Source organism: Hevea brasiliensis, chromosome 2 (assembly GCF_030052815.1).
Source record: "Hevea brasiliensis isolate MT/VB/25A 57/8 chromosome 2, ASM3005281v1, whole genome shotgun sequence".
NCBI classification, from domain to species: domain Eukaryota; kingdom Viridiplantae; phylum Streptophyta; class Magnoliopsida; order Malpighiales; family Euphorbiaceae; genus Hevea; species Hevea brasiliensis.
Genome location: NC_079494.1, coordinates 95,823,279 through 95,840,575, shown reverse-complemented (window position 1 = coordinate 95,840,575; position 17,297 = coordinate 95,823,279). Strand labels below are relative to the sequence as shown.

Genomic DNA, 17,297 nt, shown 5'->3' with positions numbered 1-17,297 from the left:
GAGTATATATAGGGGAAAATGAGCATTTATTGCTGAGCAGAACACGAAGCGAACGCTTCGGGAATCGAGGGACAATTAATGCTTTGACCAGACCGGACCTGAGAAAGGGAAAGATCGGAATAATAGATCGGAAGATGGGAGACCAGCATGAAAGATCGGAAAAGAGCATGTAAAAGAGATCAGAAAGAGGGAAGATCGGAAGGCAAAAAGAATAAGACAAATCCCAATAACCGTCGTCAGAATCAGAGCCGAGGTAGTTAAAGCGTTGCGCATTTAGATCTCCACCGCACGCCTAAGAATCGCCCGCAATGCTGACAGGTGCCAGGGTATGTCATGACAGTCCTGTACATCCCAATCCCCACCGTTGATCTCACTGGTAAGGACAAACCCGGAACCCTTGGATCAAGAGAGAAGACGACAATACCAGCGTCTTTCGCTCTTAGCCCTCAGATCGTTCCGGACGAGAAGATTTGGGACCGTCAGATTGAAAGAAGAAAAGGACAAATATTCTGAAGAGTGATCTCAGCCATTCATTTTGATTCTCTTTAATTCCTGAACATCCGATCATGTCCTTCGAAATCTTGACCCTCCATCTCCCTCAAAATAAATCCTGACCCTTCATGGGGAGCACCCGATTCCTATAAATACCTGCATGAAAACTGTTCAAGGGACGGACAAAAAGAGAGGTAGTTATTATAGCGGAAGAACTCAAACTTGATTCAGCTTTGTTACTCGCTACTTTGAAGTTTTGATTAGAAAGACTTTTGAAACTAGTTTTCTGAAGTGTTTTCTTGAAAAGGATTCTGAATACTGGAACTCTACATTTTCAGTTTGTTCATTATCTGGTCACACTCTCACTTTCAGCCCTTTATCTTCTCTGTCTTCATTCCCATTATCCAAGCTCAACTTCATTTCACTCGGTTTTTATCTTAATCTGATTGCATTTTAGCTAAGTACCCTTCATTTCACAACGAACATCAGCCCTCAAGCTAATCAGTCCGCTGTCTTATTACTATTTGTCACCCCATAGTTATTTCAATAGATTTGGCTCCTTACAGGTAAGAGCTCATATCGCCGTTTTATTAAGTATTTACGTTTACTTTCCGCATTTTTTTTGTTCTTCTTATGTATGTGATTTTCCCCAAGTTTATTTAGTGCCAAAGAACCTTAAAGAATGTTACTCTCGAGTTTATTTCTTTAGCGATCAGTCCATCATTTCATTAACCTTCGTCATTTCTGAATGCAAGTTTTCTATCTCCTAGTAACGTGTAAGTGGTTGGGTAAAACGTTGGTAGCTGCAACTTAAGGGTCTCTTTTAAGAGAGAGAGCCTGAATAACACGTCAGGAAAATAGCCACAATATTGGGCTGACGTAAACGGCAATTCGTCAAGATGCCATAAAGTGAAATAAAACCAAAGTAAACAAAACAGAATAGATCGGACATTAGTAGGTACTGGTAAAGTGACCTTAGGGGAAGTCAGCAAAATTCAGTCCAGCTTCTCTTATTTAGTCACAAAATATCAATTATATAAAAGAAGCATTATCCCGGCACCTTAGAACGCCAGAATCCTTAGCTTTAGGACCTTATGACATGTAGCTGAAATTAAAATTCGGGAAATCGGAAAGATCCCATTCAGGTTCCTGTTAATTTAAAAGAGATCGGAAGAGAGTTCTTATCCGGTCTCAAATCGAAATTTTAAATAAATACTTAATAGAGATCGGAGGAGAGTTCTTATCCGGTCTCAAATCAAAGTTTTAAATAAATACTTAATAGAGATCGGAGGAGAGTTCTTATCCAGTCTCAAATCAAAATTTTAAATAAATACTTAATAGAGATCGGAGGAGAGTTCTTATCCGGTCTCAAATCAAAATTTTAATAAATATTTAATAGAGATCGGAAGAGAGTCCTTATCCGGTCTCAACTCAAAATTTTAATAAGCATTAAATAGAGATCGGAGGAGAGTTCTTATCCGGTCTCAACTCAAAATTTTTAATGATTTAATAGAGATCGGAGGAGAGTTCTTATCCGATCTCAACTCAAAATTTTAATAAATATTAAAGAGTTCGGAGAAGAGTTCTTATACAACTCTTAAATTAAATTTTAATAAAATAGTTCTTTTAGATAAGATTAACCTGCAACAGTAACTCACTAAGGTTGTCTCATTTACTTATGTATCTGGGTGATCCAAATTTAGTGAAAAATCAAATGCTCCTTTAGTTAAAAGGATCAACATGTCCATTCAAGCCCTTCTAACTAATGCAAAGTTAAATCTACTTACCCTTATTAAGGGACGAGGTGGGGTGCCTAACACCTTCCCCACCCGTTTACGGACCCCGAACCTAGAATCTCTGTTTTGAAGTGGTTTTATTTCAATTCATCTTCACAAATGGTTTTCTTTAGTTACCCTCAAAACTAAGGTGGCGACTCCTCACTCTTTCCCACTTCGGTGAGTGATCGTCCAGGCGACCGCAAAATCCCTTGCGACAGTAACTCAAGCCATTAATTTTTTGGGCAGTTCATGCAAGCACATGCCCGTGACAAGAAACTTCACGATGAATGTGCAACTCCATTGAATAGTATTGAAGATATTTTTGACGTACTTTCTACTCATAATAAGTTATCAGCTGCGCTCTCTTCTTCTTTTAATCCAGTCAATTATGACAACACATGCTCATGTCATTTGCAATTTTTGAATATCAGAAATTTAAAAAACATTGCCTTGGGAAGTTGAAAATTATCCCTTGGTCAGAATTGGATGGCCTTCAACCAGAGTCAAAGATCATTAATGAACAACTGGGAAGATCAATTTGAAGGGATTCTTGACTATCAATAGTCAACTAGCTGTCAATGGGGAAAAATCTAATTCTCCATCTGTTGGTAAGTAAAAAGGTGTGCTTATGTGTTTTATGTCCTCTAATACACCACAAGAATCATGTTTCAAAAATTTACAAGACATGTACAAAGCACCTGACAAATCAAAAGAACATATAGGCTATTATATTACTTTAACTTTGATGATCATAAAATTTTGGAAGTGCTTCTGTTGGGTTTTGCAGCACAAATTTTCCTCCTATTCATATAGGGTTGCTTAATTTTTAATTGCAATAGGCAATGAAGGATTCTTAATAAAAAATATAATCATCACATTGTGGATGCTGCTATATATAAAATGATTAAGATTTGAGCGGTGTTTTAAATTTTGTTTGGTTTTTGGTTCTGTTATAAGAGGGTGGCTTTGGTGTAATGTTAAAGTTACTCCATTGAGTCACCCCTCCCCTGAGTTCTTTGGGGTTGCAAAATAGATTCTACAGGATCAAACCTATGGGACTTAAGGAATGACGGAAGGGAATAAAAAAAGAAAAGAGAGGAAAAAATAATAAAAATAAATAAAAATGAAGTAGAAGAACCCAGATTCCAAATGAACAAATTCAAACTTGAAAAAATCTTTCTGATTCTCAAAGAATGAGGGCATTACGCTAGCCCATCTCGTAAGTTGAATGCTCTTGATTAAGAAGGCACACTGTGCTCTTGTTAACGGTTTAGAATTTCTTCTGTTGCAAATCTTGTTTCTCAAGAAGAGATTCAGATTTCCGGTGGAAAATTGGAACTGGGTTTAGAGTTTTATATTTCGAAAATAAGACTTAGATTTTAATTGGGTGTGAAATTACATAGGACATATCTCATTTATCCACTTTTGCTTTATGCCCGCAGTTGGGGAGGACCGAAGGATATGTTTATCGAAAGCTTATTTGGAGTTCTTCTGCTCCACCGACAAGCTACAAGTTCTTGTTGACAAGTGCAAGTCCTTCCCTCTAATAACTTATGTAGTCATGTGAACAAAGGAGGGACTTTGCTTTCTAATGTCGGTCAAATGATGTGAATGTGGTAACACGGGAGTCTTCCCAAGAAAAGCAGATTATCCAACCAATCGTGGTTGATTCCGCCGACTTCAATGTGTGGAAGGATGAGGCTTTTGAAACCCTGTCTAGAGGTTGGGCTTCCTTGTACCCAGAGGATGATCCATCCAGAAAATTGCTTAAAGATGTATCTTGTTACAATTTTGAGTACACACGTTTTCAGCTTGTTTCAAAAATTGCATGCCCTCCCCATGAACACTTGATCTTTTGGCAAGGATTCAATTTTTATTAACCATACAATGTTAAATTTTTGCAGATGCAGAGCAGCCACCTTTAGGTCAGCTTGGTAGATAATGATTACATAGATGGTGATATTTTTGCGGCTTTTGCTGATTTATGAGGTTAGCTGCTGTGGCTGCTCCTCCATTTTCTAAGATCCCATTAAAGCCACTCAAAATGGTGTATTTATTATAAGTTTAAACATTGCTCTGTTTCATTGTGGTGTTTTTGAGTTCTTGATGATATGTAATAAATAATTCATTGCGATTTTGACACCTCCCTCCGGGTTATGGTGCAAAAGCCATTTCAAGTGGCAGCAAATTTACTGGCCTAATGCATATGTATTAATTACCATTCTTTATTGAGTTGCCACACTCCTCTGCATAGTCATAAAGCTGAAGCTATGGATTTTACCCTTTGATAATCTTGGCCCTCCTCGGTGTTAGCTCTCCCAGATTCCAAAACAACCTTAGCTCTGTTTCTTTCTTTCTTCTCCTCTGTTTTCTTTTTTTTTTTTTTTTTTTTTGGAAATTTTTGAGGGTATGATTGAACTACTAGAGTAATCCCTTAGCCCCTAATGGTTAGACTCTTAACTAAAGATGGCAGGGATTGGCACTAAATTTAAAAGTTTATCATGTGGCTATAATAGATTTATGGCGTATCATTCATAATTTAAGAATAGTTAAAAATTTACCTAAGAATTTCTTTCAATTCTCGACAATTGATAGCCTACAAAGTGGAATTAGTGCTCATTTGATCATTGATGTTAAACTGGTCAAAATAAGAACTACAGGATCAATAAAATTCTGCTGCAAGCACATTACACAGCAGAAAAGAAAATAAACTAGAAACTCCACTTTCAACCACATATTACTCATTATGCTTCTACTGTTCTTCTTTGTACCTTCAAAATCTACAATTGATTTAGCAGTCTTTGGATGGAGGGGTATCTGTCGCTTCTCGGGCATAGCGTTACGGAAGGATTGTATCTCATTGTATCTGCATACAACCTCGGTAGAAGAGAGGAACGAGTCTGCACAAATAAGTGAGGAAGAAGAAACTCTTCAGAACAATTAGATAGGGAGTCCAAAGGTTGCTATGAGTGTGACGGAAAACAGATAAAGCCCCAATGATATTTACAGCAAAAATTAGTAGCTAAAAGTCAAAGACCTTCTAGTTTCATTCATACAGTAGAATTTACTTCTCTTCTCTTTTCATTACAGACTAATTTTCATTATATACATATATATATATATATATATATTAGCCGCTTAATCATAATCTGATATGACTACTACAAGAACTCGGGCATCGAATACTACCATATCTACATTGAATTTTTAATTTCTTTGGATGAATCATGTCGCTAGAAATATGTATGCACTTTGCAAACAAAAAATTCAAGAAAATAGTCAAATCACCAAATAATTTAACACAAATTGTCATTCTATAGTGGATATGAGTTTATTATTGTGCCACATGCAATTTAAATTTTCACCACTCCCTGTCAAATCCCAACTTCTAGTGCTCCAATTCCATAATGTAATCCCAGAAGCTCAATCCAAGTTTTGAGACCAGATGGTGCCATTCATATTATTTAAGCCAGTAAATAATTTTTTCCTTTTTAGTCAATATGTCCATTAGCTAATCAGTAATCCTCACTGGTGCATGTGCTAATCAAACAAATCCTTCAGTTACATAAATAATGTACCGATGAAATTTTAGCTTTTGACTTGACAAATATCACTTTCTACTTGTGCATAGAATTGTGTACCTTTCCTTTTCTATCTACAGATGATGTAACAAAATAACAAGTCCACATTACACTTCTCTCATGAGAAAAGATGTGGGTAGGATATTTTTCCCATTTCATAAAATTATGATAGATTGGCGAACCCTTTATATCCCATCTTTGTAGAAGTGTGTGCAGAAAAATTACGTATATTCTATAAGAAAGAAAGAGGCATAAAAAAATAAAAATAAACCAGAAAACTTCATCTCCGGTTGCATATCTTCCAAAGATGATCTTTCAAAGACTTCTCAAGTCTTTGAGACCGCACGAGCAAAGAATCAAACCAAAATTCCGATAAAGAAGCACAAACAATCGGATGTTAACGATTGGAATTCTTTGAAGGCTGAATTAGATGCAAATAACTAAATTTATAGGCCTTCTATATTGACTTGCATCTGATATTAACACTGTTTAGTTTTATTATTGAAAAAGCTAAGACAATGATCAACTGATTAAGCAACAAATTATGCACACTACGAGCTTCTCAAAAACAATAAAACTAAAGGTAATCCAATAATCCATATGAGCTCTTCACTTCATCACTTAACAATTAAGAAATGCTTAGTGGATATGTGCATTGCAATATCAAATCGATTAGTTATTAAAGATTTATTAAAATCATTTTAGAATTCACCTTGTCACGAATGTTCTCGATGTGGTCTACCAATGACAAATCTATGACTGATGATACATGGTGTAGATTTGAAATCAATGTGTCCACAAACCAATATTTTGAGACATTTCTCATGTGTTCGATTGAAATTATGTATCTGTTGTCCTGCGCCAATACCATACAAGTAGTCCAATTAACAGTTTGATAAGATGATGATGCTTAGATGGATATTTGTGTTAAGATTGTAACTTAAGGTAGCTTATCTCTTTGCTTTTAGATAATTGGAAGTCACAGAAAAAGTTTCGCACGCCAGAAATGTGAATCAATTGTAAATCTAATATGTTATGCCAACCTATAAATTAGAAAGCAATTTATATCTTCTTCTTTTTTTTCAATGATGTTTTTTTTTTCTTTTTTTCAGAATTTTTATCAACAACTCAACTGTTTAAAATTTACAGCTATCTTTATTATTTAAATGCTTTGAATAGATGGAAGTGTTCAACTGTGGCTTAGTAGATCTTACCTGCAAAGCCTTTGCCTATGTGATATTGAGCCCAAGCAAGCTTCTCATTGTTATGGAAAGTCAATCACTTTGTTATGGAAAGTTAATCACTATAATATTTCTCTGTATATTTTGTATTTTGTATTCCTATTTAGGATTTCTTATTTAGGATTTCTTCCTAATTAGTAGAACACAATTATAGGAATCAATTGTATATATATACCCATGTACAGATTAATTGATATCAATGAGAATTATCTCTTTCTACATGGTATCAGAGCAGGTCATCAATCTAGGGTGACTATTTGTTCTCACTACTCAGTTCAGGAGAGACCTTGGCCGCCGACCGGCCGTTTCAACCCGATCAACATCGCCGGCATCATCTCAACCCCCTCATTCCACCACTGTGTGCTGTTGCCTGATCTAGTATAACCATTAAAGGACTTCTGAGGTTTGGCTTTCAGATCCTATTTCGGTATTTGCTTGATTTGTGATTTTGGATTATTTTGCTGCTATAAGCACTTTGGATTAGCGTTTCGGTTAGTTTTCTTTGTCTCAACAAATGGCAGACAATAAGAATGTTATTTCTGATGTGATTCCGATGATGACTAAGATCACGGAACACAAACTTAATGGTTCGAATTACTTGGAGTGGAGTAAAACTGTTAGGGTCTATTTGCGTAGCATTGATAAGGATGATCACCTTACTAAAGATCCACCCACTGATGATACACGACAAACTTGGCTAAGGGAGGATGCTCGGTTGTTTTTGCAGCTTCGGAACTCGATTCATAGTGAGGTAATTAGTTTAATTAATCACTGTGAATTTGTTAAGAAATTGATGGATTACTTAGATTTTCTGTATTCTGGTAAAGGGAATATTTCCCTTATTTATGATGTTTGTAAGGCATTCTACCGTGCTGAGAAAGAGGATAAGTCTCTCACGGCTTATTTTATGGATTTTAAATGGGTATATGAGGAACTTAATGTATTGTTGCCTTTTAGCCCTGATGTGAAAGTTCAGCAGGCCCAACAGGAGCAACTGGCTGTTATGAGTTTTCTTGCAGGCCTTCCTTCAGAGTATGAGACTGCTAAATCTCAGATTCTCTCCAGTTCTGAGATTTCCTCTTTGCATGAAACGTTCACACGGGTCCTTCGTACAGAGAGTACTCAATTTCACAGCCTGCCAGTAGTGCTCTTATTAGTCGTAATCCAAATGGACAACAGGGTAATAGAAGAGGAAGTAGAGGAGGAATTACAGGCAACAGAAGTAATCAGCGTAATGGAGAGGCTAGTTCTAATCAGGACTCAAGAGGAGTCATTTGTTATTATTGCCATAAGCCTGGCCATATAAAATATAATTGTCCGCAACTTCAGAGAAAAAAATCAGCGATCACAGATGGCAAATATGGCAGCAGAGATTTCTACAGTATCTTCCTCTGAGAAAACTATTTTGGTATCTGCAGAGGATTTTGCACAATTTTCCCAGTATCAGGCATCTCTAAAGCCTACCAGTTCCCCTGTCACTGCGATCGCTGAGTCAGGTAAATCCACTACATGCCTTGTGTCTTCTTCATCCAAATGGGTTATTGATTCTGGTGCGACAGATCACATGACAGGTAATTCTAGTCTTCTATCTGCTTTTCAGTCTAATCTCACTTCCTCTACTGTTACTTTAGCTGATGGTTCTACTTCTTGTGTCATGGGTTCTGGAACTGCGAACCCGACTTCGTCAATTTCTTTGTCTTCTATTTTGTGTCTACCAAAATTCTCTTTTAATCTACTTTCTGTTAGTAAACTTACTCGTACCTTAAATTGTTCTGTTTCCTTTTTTCCTGACCAGTGTTTGTTTCAGGATCTTACGACGAAGCAGATTATTGGTAGAGGACGCGAGTCAGGTGGTCTCTACATTCTGGAAAATCATGTACCGCGGTCACTTGTTTGCTCCAGTACCTTAACACCTCTTGAAGCTCATTGTAGATTGGGTCATCCTTCTTTTTCTACCATGAAGAAGCTGTGTCCTCAATTTCAGTCTTTATCAGTGTAACACCCTCAATGTAGCAACTCCGTACATTCTACTGTTCCGGTGACCGGTGTCGGTCCGGACAGCTAGAACGTCCGGAAAAATATTTAAACTAAAGTCAGGAACCATAATTAACTCAAATATTAATAAGAAAAATTTAGTAAAAATTTTAGAAATAAAATACAACCAAGTCAAATGAGTCGGTGCCCAAGCGATGGGTTACCAGAGGGAAGTTGCGGTTCTCGCAACGAGGAGCCCTAGACCCGAGGAAAAATTCATAAAATAATTTTTGGGACTCCAGAGAAGGGTCATTGAGGTTCCTATGACATTAGAATGCCAAGAAAATATTTAGAAAAATTTTTCAATCGGTACAGACAATTTTGACCCGTTAAGCCAAACGGAGGGCATTTTGGTCATTTTACCTTCAGAGACGATTTTTGGCCGACTTGTCCAGTTGAGTAAATAATTATTATGACATAAAATATGAATAAATATTGCTAAAAATTAAATTGGAAATGAGTAGAGGAAAGAAGAAAAGAAAATGAAAGAAAATGCTAATTATGACATCATATGATGTCATTTAAATTTCCTCCACCAATTACAATTTGTTAAACTCGTTAAAAGAGATAAAAGAGACCAAAAATATGAAAAACCAATCTGCATCTTCAACCTTGGGCAGCCTAAAAAACGTTGAGAGAGAGAGAGAGAAGAGGTTCCACCATTAACACTCCATTCAAGCTCCATTTCTCTCTTTGTTCCACCATAAAATCCCTTCTTCACTTCATTAAAACTTGTCCACTCATCTTGGGAAAGTGTTTGGCAGCCTAGAAAAGGAAAGAAAGTGAAGTTCAAGCTTGGAAAATTCTGCCCTATTCAAGGTTAGTGCATATTTATACCTAAATCCCTTTCATTCCATGTTAAGGACTTAAAGTGAACAAGAATTTGTAAATTAAATGAAAAGAATTCATGTGTATGTATACCATGAATTTCGGCTGCCCTAAGGAAGGAATAGGATTGAGTGTTTTTGATGGACTTGGAGTGAACTAGAAATCATGTTTAAAGTATATAAATATAAGGATATTGAATTAGTTAGTTAATTAGGGTAGTTTGTACAAAACCATGAATTTGAGCTAGGGTTTAGGAGTAAAAATTGGACTTGGCTTATGAAATGATTAGTGAACATTCTAATGGTCAATTAGTGACCATTTGAGGTAAGTTAATCATAATTTGAAGTGAACTAGAGTGTGACACACTTCGCTCGGCTACACTGTAGTTGGGTGAGGGGTGTTACAATCAGTACTAGAATGTGAGTCGTGTCAGTTTGCAAAACATCATCGTTTGCCTTCTGTGTCTAGAGTCAATAAACGGGCTTCATCTCCTTTTGAGTTAGTTCATTCTGATGTTTGGGGTCCTTGTTCTGTTACATCTAAAACTGGATTTCGTTATTTTGTTACTTTTGTTGATGATTACTCTCGTGTTACCTGGTTATATTTAATGAAGAATCGTTCTGAGTTGTTTTCTATCTTTTGTGCCTTTTGTAATGAAATCAAAACTCAATTTAATATTTCTGTGCGCATATTAAGAAGTGACAATGCCAAAGAATACTTTTCAGCACAATTTCAGCCTTATATGACACAAAATGGCATTCTTCATCAGTCTTCCTGTGTGGATACCCCATCCCAAAATAGCGTGGCCGAAAGAAAAAATCATCATCTTCTTGAGGTAACTCGTGCTCTTCTTTTTCAGATGAAAGTACCTAAACACTTTTGGGTAGATGCAGTTTCTACGGCATGTTTTTTGATCAATCGTATGCCGTCTTCTGTCCTTAATGGGGATATTCCTTATACTACTTTGTTTCCTACAAAATCTTTGTTCCCTATTGAACCTGTTTTGTGCGTGATGTTCGTCCACAGGTTACTAAATTGGATCCAAAATCTCTCAAATGTGTCTTCCTTGGGTACTCCAAGCTTCAAAAAGGGTATCGTTGTTTCTCTCCTACTCTTAATCGTTATCTTATTTCTGCAGATGTCACATTTTTTGAGTCCACTCCATTTTTTCCTCCATCATCTGTGTATGAGAATCAGGGGGAGGAGGATGATCTCTTAATATATACTGTCCAACCAATGTCTAGTCCTCCCCCACAGCCTGTTCCTTCTGTTTCTAGACCTACTCGACCTCCCGTTGTTCATGTTTATTCCAGGAGATTGGAGATTCCTGACTCAGATCCTCCACCAGCTACTTCGTTGGGAGATCCTATGCCTCATACTAATCATGATTCTGATCTAGACTTACCCATTGCTCTTCGTAAAGGTAAACGTTCATGTACTTACCCTATCTCTTCTTTTGTTTCTTATAATCAATTGTCTTCTTGTTCTCGGTGTTTTGTTACTTCTTTAGACTCTGTTCCTATCCCTAATACTGTTGATGAGGCACTGTCTCATCCTGGCTAGTGTGATGCTATGAAAGAGGAAATGGAGGCTTTAGATGCTAATGGTACATGGGAACTATTGCCTTTGCCCACTGGTAAGAAAGCTATTGGTTGCAAATGGGTATATCTGATGAGGTAAATCCTGATGGTTCGATGGCTAGGTTAAAAGCACGCCTTGTAGCAAAAGGATATGCTCAGACATATGGGGTTGATTACTCTGATACTTTTTCTCCTGTAGCTAAACTTACTTCTATTCGCTTGTTTATCTCTTTAGCAGCTACATATGATTGGCCCCTGCATCAATTGGATATCAAGAATGCTTTCCTTCATGGTGATCTTCAGGAGGAGGTGTATATGGAGCAACCACCTGGGTTTGTTGCTCAGGGGGAGTTGGGTAAAGTTTGTAGGCTTCGGAAGTCTCTTTATGGCTTGAAACAAAGTCCTAGGGCATGGTTTGGGAGATTCAGTGAAGCAGTACAGGAATTTGGTATGCAAAAGAGTAAGTGTGATCACTCAGTATTTTATAGGCAATCTGAGGCTGGTCTAATTCTCTTGGTAGTCTATGTGGATGACATTGTCATCACTGGGAGTGACTCTGCAGGTATTTCATCTCTTAAAACCTTCCTCCAAACTCAGTTTCAGACCAAAGACTTGGGATTGTTAAAGTATTTCTTGGGTATCGAAGTTATGAGAAGTAAGAAGGGTATTTTCTTGTCTCAAAGAAAATATGTCCTCGATCTATTGACAGAGACAGGAAAATTAGGTGCTAAGCCTTGTAGCGCACCAATGACTCCAACTTTACAACTGTTAGCAGGGGATAGTGAGTTGTTTGAAGATCCAGAGAGATACAGAAGATTGGTAGGAAAATTGAACTACCTTACAGTCACTCGTCCTGACATTGCTTATGCCGTTAGTGTGGTAAGTCAGTTTATGTCTTCCCCAACTGTTGCTCATTGGGAAGCCTTGGAACAAATCTTGTGTTATCTGAAGGGCGCTCCAGGAAGAGGTTTGCTATATGGTAATCATGGGCATTTGAATGTTGAATGTTTTTCAGATGCCGACTGGGCTGGATCTAAGGTTGACAGGAGGTCAACTACTGGATATTGCGTTTTTATTGGAGGAAATTTGGTGTCTTGGAGAAGCAAGAAGCAGAGTGTAGTTTCTCGTTCTAGTGCTGAATCCGAATACAGAGCCATGGCACAATCAGTATGTGAGGTAATGTGGATACTTCAATTACTAGATGAGACAGGTTTTAAGACCTCCCTGCCTGTGAAATTGTGGTGTGATAATCAAGCTGCTCTTCATATTGCTTCTAATCCGATGTTTCATGAGCGGACCAAACATATTGAGATTGATTGTCACTTTATTCGTGAAAAGATTCAACAACAGATCATCTCAACAGGACACATCAAAACTGGAGAGCAGTTAGGAGATATTTTCACAAAAGCTCTGAATGGAGCTAGGATTGACTACATTTGTGACAAGTTGGGCATGATTAACATCTATGCTCCAACTTGAGGGGGAGTGTTATGGAAAGTCAATCACTATATTATTTCTCTGTATATTTTGTATTCTGTATTTTTATTTAGGATTTCTTATTTAGAATTTCTTCCTAATTAGTAGAACACAATTATAGGAATCAATTGTATATATATACCCATGTACAGATTAATTGATATCAATGAGAATTATCTCTTTCTACACTCATCAAGACCGACTTTTCCCTCTACAAAATTCTGCAAAAAGAGAGACCCCAGAAAAACACAGATAATCCAATGGGGCTGCTAAGTTGTTCCTTGTAAAATTGGATGCAATACTTCCTCTTAATTGAGCTACTTAGATGCAATAATCCCAATTGGAAACTCACTAGCATAGGTTGATTCTGAAGTGGCTGTATTATTGAGGAAACAATATTTGCTACCTACACCAGAGGTGATTAAAGAAAAATGATTATAGCAGTGAAAAGAGGCAAAAACATAAAGGCAAGGACAAATAAACTATGTCGAGTGCAAGTAAATCAAGAAACAGGATACTAACATAAGATAAACACATAAGACATACACAATTTGCAATTTAATTGCTAAAGAAATGCGATTTAACCTGGTAATTAATAGCTTTTTTCTGAAGATCATGAGGCAGCAATGGGTGCTGTGGATACTTGTCATCGAGATACTGTACACATGTATTACCAATTTAAACCCACAAAAAATAACAGAGAAAGAAAGGAACATAAATATTTATGATTAATTGCGAAAAAGGTAGCAAAAAGTGAAAAAAGAAACACTACTGACCTTTGCTTCAAAATACATTTTGGATGCTACTGTTTCAAAATTAGCATTTTTAGTTCTTAATGAGAACCAAAATATTTATTATAGAAAACCTTAGTTGTGTTTCTGGAATTAACCCAAAAGTTTACAATAATAATAATAAAAAATAAACTTACCGTTAAGATGGCAAAAGAGTCGAAAACAACAGTGTCACCATCCACCAACACAGGCACATAGCCAAGAGATTGAGTTTCAAATATTCTGCAGGCAACCAACAATTTTTCTTTTTTTTTTTTTCCTTTAAACATAAAAACTTAATATTTAAAATTGTCAAGTAAATATGGGTTTCTCACCAGCAGTCAAGTGCTCCCCTTTGGCCATCTTAACAGCTACATAGTCAAAGCTTAGGCCTGCAAAAATGAAATCAAATTGAAATGCTTCATTTATTATCAATGAAACAGAAAGAAGAAGAAGAAGAAGAAGTAGAACCTTTGAGATTGAGAGCAATCCGAACGCGGGTGGAGCAGGAGCTTCTCCAGTAGGAATAGAGCTTGAGCTTCTTGGGATCTTCTTCAACTGTCTTGAAGTTCAATCAAACAATTTCTATCAATTTTCAATTCAAAACTTGAAGTAAAGAAAGAGAGACCGAGAGAGAAAGAGAGAACCGAAATACCATATCAAAATGACTTGGGAACAGAGAGAGAATTTCCACACTCTTCTACACGTTCCAAGTTCAAAGCCATATATATATATTCAAAGCCATATATATATATATATATATATATAGAAAAACAATTTTTAATTAAATATATAGTGATTTCTTTGCTTACCAAAATCTTTAATTGCTATCATAATTAAATTCAAAAATTAAATTTTTTACAAATTGAAGAGCTTTTGAGTGAAAGTGATCGTGAAAATAATTTACCCTTAAAACAATGGAGCTTGAATTTCTCAGTGAAAAAACAAGTAATAGAAACCAAATTAGAGTTGTTCAAAAGCAGCTTTCCAAAAGACTTTCTATAGCAATAATTTAGGTCAAACTATTGATTATAACAATCTAAGGTTAAGAAAACCTGCATTGGCTACGACAATTGAAAATTTGTCATCTTCTCATGCATGAAACTGTTCAATTCTTCCATTATTTTCCCTATTTGCCTCTCATCATTCTCATAGCTTCACAATATTTTTGTCCACATCCCAAATATTATGAATACTGTTTGAGTATGGGTAACAAATTCTAATTTAAAAGCTGTCAGTTTTTAAATTGTTTTTGATCCCCTGGAGGTTGCATCAACGAAGCTGAAGGAATTCAATAAAATATTGTTTAAGCTTTCTTTTCTAGCTCTCTCTTTAGTTTTTTCTTTGCAGGTCCTTCTTTTTTTTTTTTTTTTTCTTGATTTCAAGCGCTACTGGGCGCCTTTGTTTGAGTGGCGGCAGCCTTTTCCTCTTTTATTCTTGTGTTCTCTTAATTTTCTTCTAGTTAATTTTCTTAATTTTTTTTTAAATAGGTTTGTTTAGTTTCTTCTACCTTTGGGGAAGATTTATTTTGGCCTCTAGCTGGGATTTCAGAGTTTGAAAGAAAAGTCATCTACGCAGATTTTTGCCTCAGCCTAATTGAAGGACAAGCTGGCATTGGATCAACCATAAATTTCAAGATGAGTTTTTCTGATGCCATCAATTTGCTTGATTAAAACACATTCCCACAACGTCAGTTGAACCCCATTAATCCTAGCACCGATTCCTTGTGCTTTCTGAAACAGCTTCATCACTTGATTCTACAACAATAGTTTCAGCAGCCAAAGAAAGCTGGGCTATTAAGGAAGTCGCTGCTTTTATTTTTATTATTTTTTTTATAAGCAAAAAAGAAAATTTTATTAATGGAAAAGGAAGGGAAACAGAGGGCAGGGAAGGGCTCCAAACTAAGACCTTTCAAGGCAATCCCTCATACACCCAAACCTAAGGGAGCACCAACCACAAACCCCACACAAAATCAAACCAACAAAAACAACTGAGGACAGAAACCATAAAAATGAAACAGAGCCTTGACCTAAAACAGTTACCACCACTAGATGACTAAATGAAAACTTGACAAGCTATAATATCCAAACAACAACTCTGGTATCAGTTCATATTTCTAAAATTTTCTCAATCTTTAGCAATTTGTCCAGCTTAATAGTTAATGGTACCTTCCTTATCAAGGATCAAGCCCAGCCCTTTTCCTTTCTACCACCTCTTCTAAATTTTGGAGAGACATTCGAGACTTCTGTCAGTAACATATTACGCTGATGATGCTTCAGCAATCTTGAGCATTTAACTTTCCCATGTAAGAAACTAGAAGCATTCTCTTCTTGCTCTTGGTATTCTTCATAACACTTGGAGCATAAATTCCGATTCTGTACTGTTCCATAGAAGCCACAGCCATTAGCGCAGAGTGGTGGTTCCTTGTTGCGTTGTGATTCCATTTTTGCTCTCTTTCTTTCTTGTTTTTTTTTTTTTTCTCTCTTTTCTGTGTTATCAGAATAGATGTTGATTTTCGGTTTTAATTGTGGGGAAATATATAGGGAGCGAGTTTGTGTTTGATTTTCTAACTTTGGGATTATTTCCTAATCTTTATGGGATTCTAAGTGATTACCTAATCTTTATGGGATTCTAAACATAATTCTATCTGAGAATTGGATTTGAAAGATGAAGTTTCAATGTTTATCTTCTGTTTAAATAAAAAAAAAAAAAGTTCCTAATAAACATGTTTATCTGAAAATTTTTTTGGAATATTTATTACACATTATTCTTTTTTGATTTTCTAATCTTTGTGGGATTTGAAGTGCAATTCTATTTGAGAATTAAATTTGAAAGAGGACGATTTTAATGTTTATCTTCTAATAAAAAAAAAATTCCAATGTTTATCTAACAACTCTTTGAAAACATTCATTACATATTATTCTTCTTAGATTTAACTATATATAATGAAATTTTGCATAAAAATGAATGAATTAATTAATTAGTTATTTTGATATGAGCTGGGTATAATTTATAACTATTACAATAAAAGTATAAATAACTAACATACTTTTTTATTTAAATTTATTTAGTTAAAATTTCAATTTAATTCTTAAATTTTACATCAAAATTCATTGAAATTAAAGTGATAATTAGCTAGTGTTATCCAAGGTCCCTAAGCATAATATTTATGGCACTCTCTAATTTATTATACGTGGCGGGAGTTTTTTCAGGAATCTTTCTACAACTTCTTTAAAGTAACTCAATTTATAAATATTTAGAGTCCTTTTATTTATTCCATTTAATTTCGTGACTTCCTTGTCGCAACCTCAATGAATCTCATATCGATATTAATATTATACCATATTGGATTTATTCTAAAAAAAATTATGCAATTTTAAATTTGAATCATAATTAGAGTTAAATAAATAAATAAAAATTTAAAATTAAAATTGATGTATAATCAAAATAAATTAGTAATAATAATTTTATAAATAAAAAAAACACGAAAGTTAAAGAAAAAAAAATCGATGTGACA

General features: G+C 35.6%; 2 pseudogenes; one reads left to right on the top strand and one right to left on the bottom strand.

The window, feature by feature from the left end:
• LOC131177928 (methylenetetrahydrofolate reductase (NADH) 2-like) overlaps window positions 1–4,258 on the top strand; it is a 37,296-nt pseudogene extending 33,038 nt beyond the window's left edge.
• An 8,925-nt stretch (window positions 4,259–13,183) lies between these two features.
• On the bottom strand, window positions 13,184–16,224 carry LOC131177927 (glutathione S-transferase 2-like; annotated as a pseudogene).
• Window positions 16,225–17,297: the final 1,073 nt, after the last annotated feature.